Source organism: Gallus gallus, chromosome 3, assembly GCF_016699485.2.
Source record: "Gallus gallus isolate bGalGal1 chromosome 3, bGalGal1.mat.broiler.GRCg7b, whole genome shotgun sequence".
Lineage (NCBI taxonomy): Eukaryota > Metazoa > Chordata > Aves > Galliformes > Phasianidae > Gallus > Gallus gallus.
Window position 1 is genome coordinate 10038932 of NC_052534.1, and position 17676 is coordinate 10056607.

At 44.6% G+C, this 17676-nt stretch overlaps 1 protein-coding gene across 2 annotated transcripts in view; it reads right to left on the reverse strand.

Annotated features, from left to right (window-relative positions):
• Nucleotides 1–17676, reverse strand: part of SERTAD2 (SERTA domain containing 2) — a 74631-nt gene that overhangs the window by 42476 nt on the left and 14479 nt on the right. The window contains exon 1 of one of the 2 annotated variants that reach the window (XM_046938697.1): nt 1–17676. This exon is cut by the window's right edge and continues 13933 nt beyond it. The exons of the other annotated variant lie outside the window; for it this stretch is intronic. The gene's annotated coding sequence lies outside the window, so the exon portion shown is untranslated. 2 annotated transcript variants of the gene reach the window in all.

Here is a 17676-nt window from a genome sequence, read left to right on the forward strand (position 1 = left end):
AATCTTCCCTTCGGGGGCCCTTTCCCAAAAGCCATGCTGCAACTCCTGACACCCGTGAGCTTCCCCACCTCTGTGTGAACAGTAGCAGGAATCCTGGACCTCTTTTGCTCTCTTCTGCAAGCAGCTCTGCCCTGCCAAGCTCCGCATAACTGGCTCTCAGTGTTTACAGGGCAAGAGGACTATCACCTTTCACAACACCGCCGAGACACTTTCCCATTAAGGTTTTGATGCGAATCAGGTAACAAAGTGATGGGGAACCAGCAAAAGTACTGCTGCTCCTCCCTCAGGAATATGAGTGTGTGGTGCTGCTGATTGAGAGAGGCCCCATTTCAGTTAATGTGGGATTAAATTCTGTCATTTGAGCCATCCAATGATATTGGCAGGTAATGGTGAAGATCCACGTGGAAACAAAGCTTAGCTTTGCCTTCTTTCACTATTGTGTAAGAACATTCATTTTTACTGACTGGCAACAAGATTTCTAGAATGATTTGCTATAGCTCTGAAATGGCATGCATCATTAAAGGTGCAGTTTTTGGGGGGAATGGTGAGAAACAAACAAACAGTGCGCAGTGCAAACTAAGCAGTGTAAAAACACACCAAATTAAGCATTACTCTGTCTTAGGCTGCTGGTTCCTGAGCTGAAGTTTGAAGAGATCTGGTGAGCTGCAGGATATTGGCTCTCCATCTTGCTTCCAGCTGCTTCTACAGATGTCCGGGCTCCTCAATGCCAAGAAGAGCTAGGAGGCTAGTGAAAGCAGCTGGAAGAGAAGGAGGTGGACGAGGAGTCAGGCCTGCAGCCTCAGGGGAGGGCACGAAGGGGAGGAGAGGGAACCAGGCACTGCCCACACGTGCTCCACAACTTTGGCTGGAAGGTGCTGACCACCAGGAAAACACATAATGAATGGGGAGAGAGAATGAAGCACTGGGCAGTTTAAGGGGTTCCCCTCCACACTTTTTTTTTTTTTTTAAAGGGAAGAGAGGTAGGAGAGTGAATCGATTCATTAGGCAGCATCTCTACAAGAAGCTGGGAGCAAATAGGGTAGAGGCTCAACAAAGAACCGACAAGGAGGGGGAGGGAGAAAGATAGCAATAAGATGATCAAATACTAGTGGCGTATGCAAGAGCAAGAGACTCACTTAGCAGATGGGAGGAGAGAAGAAGAAATGATTAATAGAGAATGTGAGGCCCTTCCCCCTCCCTCAAGCAGGACTAATCACGTGGAAGACAGCTAAAACGTTACTTCCTAATATTGCTTTGCTGCAGTAGTTGCTGCATGACAGAGGAGAACAAGCTTGTCCCTATGACAGCCTCCCTAGAACATGGAGCCGAACCCCTGCAGCAGTGCAACCACCACCTTTTGACTGCTGGTGCTGAAGGGCTGCCTGTCAGGATGCATCTGTCTCATCTGTCATATCCTGAGAGCTTCTGTGTGCTCCTGCCACCAAGTCCTGCAGCAAGTCGAAAGCGGCGTTCTTGCTCTCACCCTGGTAACCTCCAGAGAAAAATGACTGATCTTCTTGTGCAAGCCAAGTCTGATTGTTAAACTTCCCTGAACTAGGAGCCAAGAATCTCCTCACCTGCTGTCAGAACATACCTCTGACCAAGCATTCGTGCAGCCACACCTGGATACTAATCCCCTGCTTTTCAGCTCTGGCAAGCTCTGCTGCTACACTCGCTGACCAAAGGCACAGGTCAGCTCTGCAGCTGGCCCACTCCCCTGGCTTGCAGGATGAAGCATAGGTCTCCCTTTGCACTGCACCCTTCTCATGCTGGCCTGCTGCAAAATGGAAGAGAAAGAGGGAACATAACCACAGAAATAAATACATTAGCTAAAAAGAGAGACACTCCTGCAGATTTCTGGCGAAAGCTTGTCATCAGGATCGCCATGCACTCGGCTACCATGGACAACAGATAGAGTCCCCTTCCCAAGGAATAAGCTAAACATCTTATTCCCTCCTACATTTTGCAGGTGTGACCATGTCCATCCATCTCCTCAGTTTTCTCTTTTACAGAAGAAACAACCTCAGTGCCTTCATTTTCTCCTCACAATCATGCCTGACAAATCACCAGTCCTTCATGCCATTTCCCTCTAGATTTGTTTTTCTTTTAAAAACAAACAAACCTGGCCTGTGTGAGCTGTTTTGCTGTTTTTGAAGGCTGCAAGCAAAAAAACTGGTTCAAGGCCCCAGGTGAGACCTCACCAAGCTGTGCTGGGTGGAAGGATCTCTGCACCCTCCTCGCTTATAAATCCCAGCTTGTCTTTATCACAGCTGCACAAGCCTGGTGACTTGTGCCAGCCCTGGGGCCACCATCAGCTCCAGCCCCCTTCTGCAGAGCCATCTCCCACGCAGTATCTGGGCTGCCTGTTCTTCTCACTAAGAGTACAACTTCGTGCATGTCCTTTACCAAACTGCCTCTTATTTCCCCCAGGTGGCTTTTCAAAGTTGTCAAGGTTTTGAATCTTAACCCTATTCTCCAGAAAGTTCAGCGCTCTTCTTACATCTGTATCATTTGCAAGTGTAATGAGGTTTCACAGCAGAAATATCCCCACTGTGCACCACTTTTGGGGAGGACCACTGAGGACAGTGTGCTTGTGACACCGGGCCCTCCAACAGCCGATGCCTGGAATTTCCCCTGGAAGGAACCCAAGAGCCACAACGCAGTGTGCAGGATGAGGGCGGTGAGGGTATCGTGCAAACATGCTCTGCTTGCAGTGGGCTGTTGCTTTCTGCCACAGTACAATAACAAAAATAATTCAGATCAGTTGCCTTGCTGCAATTCAACCTAGCATGAGGGAGAAAACACACAGATAAAGTGCAAAAGCCTCAGCAAGACAAAATGAAAAGGTACATTTGCCTGATGATGGGCCTCTAGAAGAACCAATGGTGATGCCTCTTGTCAAAAAACAGGCAGGGTCCCTTCTGCAGGACCCGTATCCTTGAAGCTTTCCACCTCCTCTCACCAGTAAGCATCACTCCTGCAGCAAGAAGCAAAGCTTGCTAAATCCACTCAAGACATCTCCCACCAGATACGTTCTACCCAGAATTCTGAGGCTATGCTACAATGGCGGGTAACCGTAGACAGGTACAAGGTAAGCAAAAATTAAACCATGGCTAAAGGCAAGGAGATAGAAGTAGGCAAAAAGCTGGCTGCATTTCTATCAGACAACTGAGCTGGAAGGACCTGAAAGCATTTCACAGACAAGTTACCCCTTCAGCTTCCTCTCTCCCACGTGAACAAGCACCAAGCATGCCCTGGGCTGCAGCAGCACCTGGTCACCATCCATAGCTCGTGGGCAATATGGCAAAAGGGCTCTTTGATCTCAGGCAGTGTTTCAGGGCAGCAAATTGTAGGTGTCCTACGGGACAACGTCTGTTAAACCTGTAGCACATAGTACTGGGCTATAAATTCCATCAATTGCCCACTGTTATATAGATTAGTTTTCTTAATAAGAGGAGCATGCTGAGACCAGGTACAAACACATTTGACTAAAATCCATCCAATCCCTCTCCTGCTTACGCAGTTGCAAAGACTTTGACTTTATGCTGGGAATACTCAGAATTTGTCGTGTTCTTTTACACCCATCTCCCATGCTTAACAGAGAAGCAAAAGACAAAACCCAGCCTGTGCCTAACTTCTGTGACTCGAAGCAGCAGGCACAGGGACAAAATCAAATGCCAGAGAAATAAGGAAATCCAAGTTCACTGGTTTATTGGGATTTCCAGCAGAAAAGTAGCTGGTCCTAACACCAGAGGGAATCCAGCTTTCTCTTTACGGATAGGAAAGCTGAGAGAGCACGGTGTATGCCAACAAGACTGCCAAGAGATTATCATAATCACCAGGAGCACAAACCTTGCCTTTGCCTTGGACAGTTTCAGCCTCAGAATGACCAGCTCCTACACCTGAAGGCAGCCAGAGTCCAAATAAACATGGTCCATAACATCGGAAGATGACGATGGTAGTCTACAAAAGCAATGTGTTTTATCTGCTTCTTAACATCAGAGCTTTAAAAAAAAAAAGAGTCACTGCAGGAGACTGCAGAAGAGAAATGAAGATTTTTGTTTGTTTCTAAGCACTGCAAAGCTTTGTAGTTTTCCTAACTCTGTATACCATATAAATCCCCCGATCAGCAAGATTTACTGCATTCGGAAGTACTGGGTGGAGTGCTCCAGCAGAACTGGACCACTGCTACAGAAGGATTTAAAATAAAAGTGATGTCAGGAAATGGGTGGGGGCAGGGAAGGGGAGAATAGCAAATGACATAGCCCACAATCAGGAAACTCACTTGGCAAGATTTGTGGAAAACCAGAGGTATACAGGAATAAAGCCCCATAAAGCAGCGCTCTGGCTGCTCCCAACGCTAATCTGTTCCCGTTATCGAAGATCAAAGAAAAGAGGACAGTTGCCAGCTCTGGAGAATTGGGAGCAGTGCCAGCTGACGACACGCTGTGATAGGCAGTCACTTGGGCCTGGGTGAGGCCTGCTATCATGTGATGTGTGCTTGATAGGGAGGGAGCAGGGGAGGGAAACGCCAATTGCAAAAAGCACCTACTGTATGCTTACTCGAGAAAGGTAAGAGGGATGTGGCAGGAAGAAAGAAAAAGCATGCTGCATCCATAAATCAGATCCAGCAGATTGTTGTTAGGGAGGTTTTTGCCTTTTCTGGGCAAAAACCAGGAGGCTTCACAGCAGCAAGCACATTAGGCAATGCCACACTTAGCCAGATGCGGCTGCAGCACTACGCTGCTTTCAGAGGGAAATCTGTCAAGGTAGAACTGAAGTAGCAAAATGTTTTTACATCTGCAGCCAGCAAATCCCCAAAACCTCAATAGAAAGGGGGTGCCAGCTGGATGTCTGTGCTGATACAACTTGCAGAGAAGAGTGGATTTCTTGTTCCTACACTGAGGAGTTACCTAGTGATGATCAGCCTCAAATACAGGAGCTCCCAGGATGGAAGATCGCAGCAGCTCCAGAATGGTGATGCTGACTGCTGTCCTCCCCCTGAGCTGGGAGATTTCTGTGTCCTGCTCCACACATACATCCACATCTGCATGCACAATTCTGTGCTACAAACCACAGAAGTTAAACAGATACATTGGAGGGATAGGGTAAGGAAATACCATCATCAGGAATTCAATAGAGTAAAGGGTATGGCAAATGCTCTACAGCAATGGGAATGTTGAAGGGCTTGGCACTGAACTCGGGTCACCTGAGTCCCACTGCCCCATCCTGCACAGCCTCTGCCCTTCTCTCCTTTATGGCAGCCTGGGAATTAGCAGCTCTTCCAGGCAGATGCCTGCTCTGGAGGATTTTTTTGAAAATTAATCTGCAGAGCACCTATGCTATTGGGTAGTTTAGGTCTTAATGAAAAAGGAATTCCCCTCCAAAGAAACCACCAAATACAAAACAATGCAGGCCAGCTTTGAAAGCCAGAAAATGCATTAGCATAGCGCAGTGACAAATTTGGGGCAGCAGAGAAAAGCTGAAGTACGCAAAACACGGGAGAGATTTAAAGGAAACACATCTGCAAAGATGATAATTCAGAGGGATAAAGCCTCTCACATTACCAATAGCCTCACAACAGTTTGTGGTTGTAAAACATCAGGTACCAAGACAATCAAAATTAGGTGTTTCATTTGAGAGCCTCGGCTTGGAAAGGTATTTCTGTTGGCACTGGTTTTTCGATCCAAGAAGTGAGGGCCCAGTTAGCACTTAGCTGCACACCCTTGTTGATAAGCCTGAGAAGTCTCCCCTTCTGAGCCAGCCGTCCTCGGCAGCCGTCCAGCATGCTCACAGGACAGCCTGTTTCTGCACGCGCGGGGCAGGCAGCGCTGTGTTTTGGCAACCTGATGTCGATTTAACACCACTTATCTGACTTTCCAAGAGACAGAAAATACTTGGATATGCTTCGTAAAAAAATGCGGCTAATGTGGGGAATTGCGTCCTTTTTAAGACTATTTAATTAGGCCATGAGTCACACATGGTACAACCACTCGCAATGTAGTCTGGGGAGAACCAGGCCTGAGACGCGACTGCCAGATACTGGGTTTGGTCCCTTGGCCTAGAGGGACCTGTTTTTCCCACTGATCAAAAGGAGTCAAAATTAGAGGAACAAAAATCAATCAGTTGCGGCTGTCTGAGTGGTGCTAAGAAAGCTACTGCTGGCACTACGACGTAACACTCCCTGTGTACACTCTCTGCTGTATGAAACCAGTAGAGTCACTACCTGAAACTAGAATCACCAGTTTGTTTTAATTTTGCACGTCTAGCTATTGGTAATTCTCTCTCTTTAGGTGTCTGTGCTCCTCCTTAATTATCCCAAGTCTCTGCCTCTGGGCAGTGACAACAGTCACACACCCGTATCTCCAGCAGCATGAAGGAAAACACCTATCGCCCCCCACACACTGAGCCTGAACCCTTTTAAAAGGGTCTGTAAGTGATCTTGACTCCATTACAGCCAGGGAGAGCTGGATTTCCAGGGCCTGAGCTTCACTACAACTGTTCAATTCACTTCCCAAAACATCATCATCTCATTGGAGTAATAATAAGCAGGTTTTAATGGCCAGCGGTTTCATGAGCAGTGCTTGCTTTAGCAGCATCAGAAGTATCAGACTTGCTTTTTGCTTTCCCTCACCATCTGATATGTCTTCAAACCTGAAAGCAAAGCTTGTCTGGTTTTGCTTCATTCACTTTTAAAATCACACCTGGATACTCAACTTGGTGACATTTACGCTTAACTTCTATCCCCAGCACATTTAAACCACTGCTGAAGTTTGCCCGGTTTGCCTTGGGAAACACAAAGGCAATGGAAAAATTCTTGAATAAGGAAACCAGGAGACAAACAGATCTTGACCAGTTTCTGGAACACAAAGTGTTCTTGAGTACTCTTTTCTTATTTTCTTGGTACACACAATCCTACAAAACCAACGCTTCAAGAACACTCACTTCAGCTGGGAACAAATGTCACTACAAATATTTCTGTGCTCATGTCTACTTACACACAAAAGACAACGTTATGCCTTGAATTGCACCCAAAACGTACCCCTACTAAAACCATCAGCATTGTCTGATGACAAATAAGGGAAAAAGTTGACCTGTTATGCAAAACCTAATAAACTAAAAAAACTCAAATGTAAACTCACTGTCAGAGTAGCAGCTCAAGGGATCAGACTGAAATTACATGGAAAAGTAAGAAGTGAAATAACCAATATGTAAAGACATCCTCTGCCCACCCACCTCCAGTCTTGCTAAAAGCATAAAAATCACCATGGCAGGAAAAAAATCAGAGACTGAGCTCCTTGCAGCCCTTCAGAATGAGGCCACCTCAATTTAAGGTTGAATGATACTGTCAGAAAAGCATGAGGGTGTTCTGACAGTGTTCGTGCCCATCCCGAATAAGGAGGTGGCTTTGGAAATTGTTTAACTTTTTGTTTTTACTTTTTGTCTTTGTTCTTTCATAGGGGTTAGCTTTGCAGACGACTCTTAAATATGCTTTACTGATAATAGATGAAAAGAGAAATGCGTGGATGTTTTGGCTTCAACACTCATTAAGAACACAGTGCAGGTACACGCCTTCCTACTCATTGGTAGGATCAGTGTCAGACTTTGCACTTTTCTGTCTACAGACATTCCACCGTTAGCTGTGATCCAGGCAGCTCCTGCAAAGCCAAGCAGGGTCAGGTTGGGTCAATGGGCAAAGGAAAGATCCCCAAGAAAGAATCCAATTGCTGTAGATACCAGAACTGGTGGGGGTGCAGCAGCATTGCCCTCCTCTCCCAAGGCTTGCCTACCCATAGGGAAACCGCTATATGGTCACCCAGCTGCATATATGCAGTACGGTATCTCACAGTCTAACAACTCTCCACACAGATGCCGAAGGAGATACAAGATGCCCTCATGCAACACAGATAACACCACTTTCAAACCAGATTCTGCACTACCATCTAGAAGTGAAGGCACAGCACCTTGTACACCCCCACACCTTTGCTCACGAACTGTCCTACAAGCACATGTGGAATCAGTAGTGTTTAATGAAGGAACAAGCAGGTTTTCATGCTCCAAGAAAACAAACCCAGCCAACATTTTGCAGATCAGTGAAACATCTCAATCAGCCAGCTATTAAAAATCCTGATCAGTTTCCATTTTGGTTACCTTACATTCTCCACAGCTTGGCACTGCATCTCATAGATTCTCACCCTTCCTGACCCAATGCCTCCTGTGCTATCCTGCTGTCAGACAGCTTCTGTGTTCCATCCAGTGCCAGGCTGTGTACCAGGAGAGAGGAACAGTTCCTGCATGCAAGCACACATTGTTTGCAAAGTGCGTTAGGATCTTTTGTGATTAACTCTTAAAAGTAGGACCTGCTGAGTTACTTTTGTTAGTGTTATGAATGTGCTATATTATGAGCGTAGTTCACATCATGGTTAGAAAAAGCTGTCTGAAAAGCACAGAACGCTTCTGCATTTATTTGTAGAGAAGCTCTAAAACCCTCCGGAGAATGTTTACAGGATCCTTTAGAATTGACCAGTAACGTGATTGGGTTTGTATGCCTGTGGAGTACATGCTGCAGTGGTAACTCCTGCCCCCCCTCTAAATTTGCTTCGACTGGAGATGGCATCGACTCTGAGGGATGTGGATCACAACAACTTTGCAGTCACTGCAATGAAGACCATGGAAAGGAAGCCGTGGGAGTCAGGTGAGGAAAATCCCCAGAGCTCTCAGATACCTACTCTGCAGAGTCAAAATGATTTCATAGTCACACTGCTTAAGAGTGGGACTTCCTCAGGGACGCACTATTAAACATCCAGAGGAAGCATTTGAAGACAAACTGTATTAGCGACTTGATTTCTGATCTTTTCACTTTCAGCTACTTAGAAGTACCTAGAGTCAGTCCTAAAAACAGTGCAAAGCAACTGCATTAGGCAGTTCAGATTTTCATTTTTATCGATTGACATTTTTAATTTCTCAGTCCACTGAGGCTTTTGTTTGTTTTAAGAACAGTGCCTGTGACGGCATGCAGTGCAAAAACCAAGGGAATTCACACAAGTCCCAGCGCTCTCCACGGTTTCACTTTCCACTGATTCTGCAATGAGCAGTCCATCAGAAACAGCCTAACAGCCACATATGAAAATGGAGGGGACAGGAAGAGAAAGCAAAAGCAAGCCATGAAAGTCCTTTTCTGCTGCAGCCACACGCAGACTCCTGAATCATCCCTGCACGCACTGCATATTTAGAAGGAAGAAACAACTGCATTATTGTATAGGGCTGATTTGAGTTAAATACGGGATAATATAATTTCAGGCTGTGTCTTGTTGTAGACAGTAGAAAATCTCCAGACAAGCTATTACAAGAGTCTTTAAAAGTTCTCACATCAGGAAATCACACACAAAAGAAAAGGAACTCTCCCCATCTCCCCCCAGAACTGAATCTGCAGCACAGCATTGCTGCCTGTTCTTCCTCTGTATATCACAGGCACTACAGAACCTGAGAGCAAGCACAAAGATCACTACTACAAGTCCAAAATACATTTTACCCTTAGATGCTCACAAGTTTTTACATCGACTTCATGTGTGACTTAACAGAATCTCCACAACTCCCTTCAGTTTGTTGGTTTTCTGTTTTTATTTTTTCATCTGGATGTGGCTCTGGGCAGCCTGGTCTGGTGGATGGTGACCCTGCACATAGCAGGGGGGTTGAAACGAGATGATCTTTGAGGTCCTTTTCAACCCAGGCCATTCTGTGAGTCCGTAAAACGTAACCAACCAACCGGTCTTAAGAGGCAGCTAAGAGACTTACGCCTTACTCTAAAAAAGCAAAGCAAAACACAGTGAATTTTGTTCCTTCCACCCAAAGGGAAGTCTACCCAATTCTGGAGCAGACAAGTGCAGAATAAATAAAGCATGGCCTGCATCAGCTTTCACAGACTCCTCATTTTCTTGTGGTTTTACAGATGCTACGTCCCTCTTAAAATGTATAGGGATATACTTTCCTTCCCAGTTACTGTCACCATCAAGGAAGCCTGATAGGGTAAAGAAAGAAATCACTAGTGACTCACAAAACACTGCTGAAACACAGAGAGGAGTTAGACTGCAAAAGAAAAGTGCTCTCTGTAACATCTGTCACTTATACTAACTTTCTAAGCTAAAGCTAATAGAAAATGTTTTCAGATCCACATGTTGAGCTGCTTATCCCCCCAGGCTGTTTTGTTTAAAATAACATTCATTATTCAAAAAGAGAAAAAAGAAAACACCAACGAGAAGTAAAAAAACCAAAACCACCAGCCCTGCCGTTTGAGAGTTAGGGCCTAAGAAAGTGCCAGGAGATAAGCAGAGCCCTGCCAGTCACATTGAGCCGTGCTGCTGCTATTGCAGCCGCCGTGCTGCTGGAAGCCTTGGTTGGCCAAGCCACACTGGTGCTTGGCACAGCATGCCTGTGGCTCCTGGCTCTGTGCAGCCCTGCCAGAGACCAGTGCTGCTGGAGGAAGCAAGCCCGGGCCAGCAGATGTTACTAACACTTACTCCTGTCACCAGCAGAAAGGACAAGAAAAATCTTGAAGAGGCAGCAACTTGTTTTCTTCATCTGGAACTGGGAGATGGGGCTGGGGGAAGGGAGCGGGATGGCACCCCTCAGAACTGCTCGTTCAAAGCAGTCTTTGTTGCCGTGCCACTGCTCGAGTGTTACTGCTACCAAAAAGAAATAAATTCAGCGTAATTAAAGGAGGTTTTCAGCCACTTTAGCTCAACACGCTATAGTATTGCTGAGAAAGTTGAGTCAGTTTTTTAGCGTTGAAACACACTCGTCAGTTAAAAAAATTTCTTTGTTCACTTTTAACCACACTGTTTTAATCAGGTATAAAAAAAATAAGGTATTCGTAAGGGCAAAGCCAGGGGGCCTCGGCAAGTAGCAGTTCTACCATGCAATTGAACAGAGGGCTTTGCATTTCTCACCAGATTGTCAAAACAGCTCCCAGATCTCCACTTTGCTTTGAACAGGACCATGAGAGCCCACTTCCATGAGTTTACCCAGTCCCTGCTTTGGTTCTCTTGACTTCTCCCTCTCTGTTGAGTTTTCATGGCACTGCCAACAAAGATAGTAAATTTCCTGTGCTTGATGATATCTTTGAAAGGGTGAAACAAGAAGAGCCTTTCCAGGCTGAGAAGAAGACTACAGAGAACTTCAGAGCAAGTCCTCTGTTGAGTGAGACATGAGAAAGGGAGCAGATGCAAAGGCATCACATGCTCCATAAAGCACTGTGCCCACTGGGGAGGAATAATAATAATAAAACCAAGGAAGGAGTAGGCTATGGTAGTTATCTCTATACTGTGAAACAGATGGGAGCACTATGGCTTCCTTCCCTCTTTGCTCTTGCTGATTTCCTCCGGCTGGGGGCCCACCTTTGTGCCGAAAGCTGTGAGGACCCAGCCAAGGTGAAAAACCAGACCTGGGGAGTGCGTTTGGGTTTTTGAGTTTGGATGGAGCCCATCAGAGATGCTGCGTTGTTATTCTGCTCCTTCACTTTGCAGGAGCATCTTAGAACGAACAAGAAGTCCCCAGCAGCTACTGGGGACTGTCCTCCACCTCATTCATCTTGGTAATGTTCACGCTCTAACAGACACAGAACAGGCCAAGGAGCAGCGCTTACCTTCTAAAGCAGCAAAGCTCCCAAGGCAAACACCAGTTAAGAAACACTCCCTCCAGCATTCAGGCTTGCCCAGAGATGCTTGAGCACTCTGCTCCCATCTAACACCGCTATCAAGCATGGAAGAGACCATCCTTACGATGGTGCTTTACTGTTCAGTAAAGTTGTAACTCTTTTAGAAGGATGCGATGGTGGGAGCATGCAGTGTTACCACATACTGCAACTATACCAAAATTCAGACAGGATCTGAAGTGGCTTTTTGGTGGGTACTTGAGCCAAATGATTAAATGAGAACTTCAGTTTCACTCCTTTGGTTTCGTTTCATAGAAATCTTGAAAATATCAATGAGCATGGATGCAAAAATAATGAGAGTGCAAAAAGAAGTATCCAGCATCAGTTCTTAAGTAGCCTTACCACATCGCTTTGAATGGGCTGACCACAGGATTTTTCTGAATCCTTGAGGAAGGATAATTCTTTTTAAGACTCATGATTGAACTGTACCAAAATTACAGCTTGATAACAGATCAACTTATCTCCATAAAACTAAAGCTTTTTTTTTTGCTTTTTTTTTTGCTTTTTTTTTAGCTTTTGATTTTTAGCCAGTTAAGATTCCATATTATTGCATCTCCGGCCACATTAAAGCTAGATTTAAAACACCGCCCAACACAAAGTGAACCATAGCCTCCACAGACACCCAGGAAGCTTTATTACATGCAGAACAGAGCAGAGGAGGGCTGACTACACAAAAGGCCATTCAGTAGGTTCCTAGCAAGAGAAAACATGCTCCAGTGCCTCTCTGACCTGTGGTTTAGGAGAAGGTTAGCATGAGCAGCTCTGGCTAACTCTTAAGATGGGCAACAAATGCAAGTCACCCACTGGGAGGAGGAGGCAAAACACACAGTCCTTTCCCAGCAGCTCATCTCCTTCTTTGAGCAGCAGCAGGCTGGGTGGACAAGATGAGAGACAGTACAGGATGGAGAAGAAAAAAAAAAAAAAAAACAAGAACAGAAAAACACTACCGTAATTTTCCTACTGCATGTCTCCTCCCCCTCATGGCACAACAGATCTCCAGTGAGGCTGCAGCTTAGAGATTAACTGTCTTTGCTAGCTGCCTGTATAGTTTTTATAAGGGGAAGTTCTGCTGGGGGTTGTGACAAGCCTCACACATAATGCTACTGAATGACCTGGCATTGCCTGGCAGGAGCAATCCAGGAGCTCTGCCTTTTTCCTGCACGCTGACAAGGTGAGGCTTGCATGGGGCAATCCTCATGCTTTGCAAGCACTCAAGCACCAGCTGGCTGAAGGCTGGCTGCTGGTGTCCTCTACAACTGCTGTGGGCTTTTCTCAGAAGTGACAAATGGCCAGGCCCTGCCACATGCCAGCCCCTCTGGGAGCAGGATGTCAAGCAGCCACACCAGACTTCCAGGACAGTCGGACTCACTGCACATCAGGACCTTCCTGGTTTTGAAAGTGCTGCTATTCACCCTTTCCTTCCCTTCTGCAAGATCAGCAGTCCTACTTGGATCACTCTCTTCTGGCGAGATGTGCAGATCTGTTCCATGCTTGCTTCAGCTCTCTGTGAGTTTGCTGAGAATTAAGGGCCCACATAAATCCCTATCTTTTTGCCTAGTTCCACAGAAATTGAAAATGATCACATTTGGTCAAAAGCTATTAATGGGACAAACACCAGACTGGAAAAAATGCATTTTTCTTTCCTCTCCTTGTTCTTGTCCCTCCTTACTTTGAGACCTTCTGCTATTAACCCAGTTTAAATACACCCTGAAAGCAAGTATAAAGTTTGTACACTAGCAAGTGTTAATATTGGCAGCTATTCGCATTCCCTTCCAAGATTTCACAAAGTCTGTAAACCCCTCACGACAGGGCCTGGATGGAACATGAACTTCCTGCCATCTTTGCAGCACTACAAGAAGCAAAGCAGAATCTGATGCGCTGTTCTTTATATTTTTGAAATATTTGCTTAGAAGTGTCATTAATTCAAGAATAACCCATCAAGTAGTTGTTCTGGTAGGGTTATCAAATTCATCACTGTAATACTCCAATTTTCTGTCACACAACACAGTGATTTTCATGTTTGTTTTGTCCTGTTACCAGAGCAAACCATTCATTTTTAACTGTTGGTTTTGGCATAGGAATACTGTAAGTTCATAATGGAAACGTGTTTTCAGTGGGAGTGCTGAACAATAGAGAAGTCTCTTTCAACTGTCGGGTTACGAGGAGAACCATCTGTTATTAAATTTAAGTCACAGCCACCCTGCTTCAGAAATGCCATGGAAGCTTTGCTAACTTTGCCATCGACACAGTTGGAGCACTACAGGAAAACTGCTGCTTTCCTAGAGATGTTCTCTGAACCCAGCACCACCAAAGGGTGCCTTTATTCCAGCCTAATTTGATAATGAAGAATAATGAAACACCGTTCAAGTAAACATTTCCTGGGTGTTGTGGACAAGCTTTGGGGCATCAACAGTTTATGTGCTTATATCCCATTAATATAAATGGAATATACAGAACCAAGTGAAAAGCTTGGTATCACACCTGGCTGTTCTTTGAGCTGTATCTACACCGTATAAAGCAAACATTAGGAATGAAAATCATGATGAAAGTGCATTATTCAGCACAATAGAAAAGTCAAATTTCATCATCTGCTTGACTGACTGTTATACAGCACTTTAAGTGTTCTCCAACTTCCAATACGGTGCTAACGTGAATGCTATCAAGTAGCCAGGATTTCAGAACCTGGAAATAACAACGGGGAGAATGACTGCAGCTGCCAAGATGGGAATCCAAATATCCTTCAGCGTGAGCCCTAAAAACCACCTCTCCACTTCTGCAAAGTTATCAGGAATTGCTCTATTATTTCTGTCATTAACCAGCCGTTCCTGCCCCCACCTTTGCAGTGATTCCTCTCAAGTGCAGCCAGAGATTATCAAACCCACTGATAGCCTTTCAACAGCCTGGCCAGCCGAAAAATCTCTCAAGTTATACTGCTATCACCACTGCGTGAGCTGACGTCAGGCCGTTGTTTGCTGGAGATGGGCTGGTGCCAATTTCCACTGAGCTGAAGACAGCAGTGTCCGGCCTCTTTTGGCTGTACTCAAGCAAGAACAAACTCCTTGTGTGCCTGCCTGCATGTGCACATGTGGGAGATTGAGTACGTGTGTCTATTTGTGGGCACATGCAGATGTGAGACAGGATACTTACTTTTATTTTCCACTCTGATACCAGAAGTAAAACAGCAAGAAAAAAGGAACACTTGCCTCCATGAAACAGCAAAGCAAAAAGAAAGTACTCTCTGCTTTGTAAAAACCACCACTGTGTAGAGAAAAATGGCAGGAAAACACAATAGAGTAAAAGAATGATTGGGATATCAATAAAATCCCTTAAAAAAAAAAAAAAAGCTTACAGAATTAGAAAAATACCTGTGAATTAAAGGGCTGAGGTGAAAATTGGAACACTTGACACAATAGATGAAATAGCTACGTTTTACTCTCTATAAGCTTTCAAAGTAACCACGTTACCTTCCCCTTCTCAGACTCAGCCTCAGGTCAGTGTTAGGTAAAACACCTCAAGTTTGCTGCATGGAAATATGCTAAAGTATATTATCAACCCATGAAGGAAAAAATAAATCCAATGAGGTCTGACTTTTTCTTTAATAACACTTGTACTTCTATGTCATTCCCTGTAAGGGGACAAACTGATTGTGAGTAAGTGTGCAAAGATGGGAAGAGACAGAAGGTGCGAGACAGTATTGAGTTCCATTTTCAAGCACAACTTTCATCCATTACAAATAATAGTCTCAACAAGTGTAAAGATGCATTTGGATTCAAATTACCCTGCCAATTCTGCTGGGAAAAAAGGACTACATGTTTGAATTTGAGGAACACAGAATTCAATTATTTGCACTTCAAGTGAAGCTTCTAGTATTCAGATCCACACACAGATCACCATCACCTGAGTGAAGAAGTTGGTGCACGGAAGACTTTTGGTTCCACTTGGGCATTTCACCCCCTCGTCACCAAAGTACACACTCCTCTGCCTTCTTCCCATGAGTGCATCACAAAAGCATCTTCATATGCACACCAACTGGTTCCCCTGACAATTGTAACTCCACCTCATCCCATCTCCTCACAGAACTCCTCTTTCTCAAGTTCCTATTGAGCCAACGGTATGACGAGGTTCTAGAGACCATTAATGCTGCTCTGTAAGTTAACCACAAACAATGATTGCTTTCCTTCTTGTTTAGGGAACTACTGAGTTTGAGACCTCCCTTCCCCCACAGCATGCACAAAATATGCAAAACTGGGCAAATTTGGTTTGAACTAGTGAAGTTAGTGAATTTAACTTCTCTTCTCCTTGGGTCCAATGCTCTAGCTATATTTAAGCTCTTCAAGATATCTGGGGAAAAAAAAAAAAACAAAGCTGGGAACCAGCAAATGCATCCCAGAGCCCGGTATAGCCAAAACATGGAAAAAGCAAAAACATTTAATCCTTAACAAAGTGCTGAAGCACATCAGCTGCAGCATGCAAGTTAGTGAAGACCTTTCAGACTGCTTTCACAAGGCTTCCCATTCCTGCGGAAAGTGGTACAAAATTGATACTTTATCAGACAATAAAATATATAACAGCTTCCTAACCTGCAACAATTTTTAAGGGTTGGTGATAATTTTCCATATGAATATTTGAGATCTCGTACTGTGAAATGATGCATGGCATCTCCTTATGCTACTGGCTGTTTCTCTCTTTCAGTCAATTATTTCTCCTCCATATTGGCACAAAGATACCAGACAGGATATAACTACCAAAATTGAGAATTGGCATTTTGAAGTCTAGACATGATTTCCTCTTTTGGAAGTCTTCTCATCTCTGTACCTTCTTCATGTAACCACACTGTGGTAAAGAGTTCTCAAGGTGGCCTCATTTAGACCTTCTGTATAAAGACTATTATTCAAAATAGCATTTATTTCTTCACAGCAGCAGCTACATCCTCATCATTTGGTTGACAGCTTCATTGATTCAGCAACACTTCTTTTTAATGCTTTCACATTTGGTTCATGTCTCGGGGACAAGGGGGACACAGTACAGATCATACTCACAGCTGCTGATGCAAGCCTCGCACACCATCTTGTATAACTTCCTTAAACCTCCTTGTATGCACTGAGCATGGATTTTAAAGAATACATCTGTAAAACTGCATTAGCAGAGTATTTCCAAACAGGCTCTTGACACTTTGCTCCACACCAAAGCTGTACTACGCAGCTTCACACAGACACACCAACATGAGCTTTGCTATATGGGCTGACCTTGGGCCCAGCAAGAGAATCTGAGGGGGACTAGCCTTTGCTTGGGTAAGGCTGGCGCCAATCCTTTCTGCATCCGTGTGCTGGAAATCTCACTGCACCTAGCCTGAACACCTTAGTTAGAAATTCACTTTCTGTGAATTTGCTTGCCAGCGTGTTGCAGAGCTTTAAAGAGTTGCTGTAAACAAAGCGACTCCTAAGGAACACCATTTCTATGGTGATCTTGGTATTCTGTTTTCCCAGCTACAGCTTTTTGAACCTGGGTGCATTCTGTGCTTTGCAATTTGTTCTGATGACAGGCTTTCAGAATGTATCACTGCATACTTACATCCATTTTATTTATTTCTCTCTCTATATATGCATGCATCTATTATCTATGCATGACAATACTCCATGGGCTGGCCCACCTTCATTTTATACTGCACTGGCCTCTATATATTTTAAGTAAGCTTAGCCTCTATCTACATTCTGTCTACACAGTATGACCTTTGTTTAGCTGTGCTCTTTAGCTCTTTTACTGCTTCTTCATTAGGGAATCGTTTTCACTCACTCTGCACTTACACAGCTCTATTTCTCACCCTGAATGACTTCCAGTTTTATCTGTTATAGATGCCAGGAAGTTTTTGGTCTGAATAATTGTTTCAAGAGTATGCTCAGCACTGCTTTGAATACGGGAGCTCAACAGTTGTAATTACACCTCCATCACATAGGAGAGATTCTAGC